Source organism: Wasmannia auropunctata, unplaced genomic scaffold (assembly GCF_000956235.1).
Source record: "Wasmannia auropunctata unplaced genomic scaffold, wasmannia.A_1.0 LD336095.1, whole genome shotgun sequence".
Classification (NCBI taxonomy): Eukaryota; Metazoa; Arthropoda; class Insecta; order Hymenoptera; family Formicidae; genus Wasmannia; species Wasmannia auropunctata.
Genome location: NW_012026795.1, coordinates 1,262,550 through 1,263,516, shown reverse-complemented (window position 1 = coordinate 1,263,516; position 967 = coordinate 1,262,550). Strand labels below are relative to the sequence as shown.

Sequence of the window (967 nt, the reverse complement as noted above, 5' to 3'; positions counted from 1 at the left end):
GCCGATGCTGACGGTAGTTACGTTATTGATTACTGTCCGAATTGATTACTGTTCGAGAACGATTTCTTTTCTTTTGTCACGTCAAGGATTATCGCGCCGCTGAGTTATCGGCCTTGAATATTATCAAATTATTTTTCGTTTTTCTTCTTTTCTTTTGTTATCACCGCACTGTATTATTTCTTTGGCTACTGCTTTTTACCGCTCTGCCACGCGGGGAATAAACGGTAGCATTATTATAATTCTTAAATACTGCGTCTAAATTCTTTCGCCCGGCCAGCACCATCCCGCCGCCCGTCCGCCCTTAGTTCCGCCCTGCCCCTCTACCGTTAGGTAGAGCCGGCCGGCCCTCGCGCGATCGACCTCGGGGAGCAGCGTCCAGTTGTGAATCTCGGTTAGCATCGTGGGTAATCACTTTTGCTATCGCGTTATTGCTGAAAATTCGCGTTTTGCGAGTGACGTGCCGCCGAGCACGTCTGGCGCCCAATTTTCGTATCGCTGCCCCTTGTCGGTCGCCGGAGGGACGAAATCCGGAGGGCTACCATCCTCCCTCCCGAAATCCTACGCGACTTCACTTTTCTTTTCGTTTTGATCCGCGCTCGCGCGAGATACCTAACTCACGGGAGCGCGTGACAATATATATATATAATAGAAACTGAATAACGAAAATAAAAACAATGTCATACAGGAGTAATCAGGAGACGGTAGTGTCTTGGTGTAAAAAAGTAACGAGCATATATATGTGTGAAAGTTATTGATCATGCGGATTAGAATTAAGAATAAGATATATAAGTTTCGATTTCTTGCGTGCGTTAGAAGTTGTAAAAGTGGTTATATTTAAGTATAGGACAATAATTTTTTATTTGTAAGAGTTGCGTGCGTTGCTAAAGTAATTTGCGGAATAGGTTTAAGATTTTTTGTATTAAATTTAATGTATAAGTTTACTATATATTAATAGCTGTACTATTAA

The 967-nt window shown here is 42.7% G+C and overlaps 1 protein-coding gene across 2 annotated transcripts in view; it reads left to right on the top strand.

Annotated features, from left to right (window-relative positions):
• LOC105462646 (inositol-pentakisphosphate 2-kinase) overlaps window positions 1-967 on the top strand; it is an 88,076-nt gene that overhangs the window by 23,321 nt on the left and 63,788 nt on the right. The window lies entirely within an intron of this gene.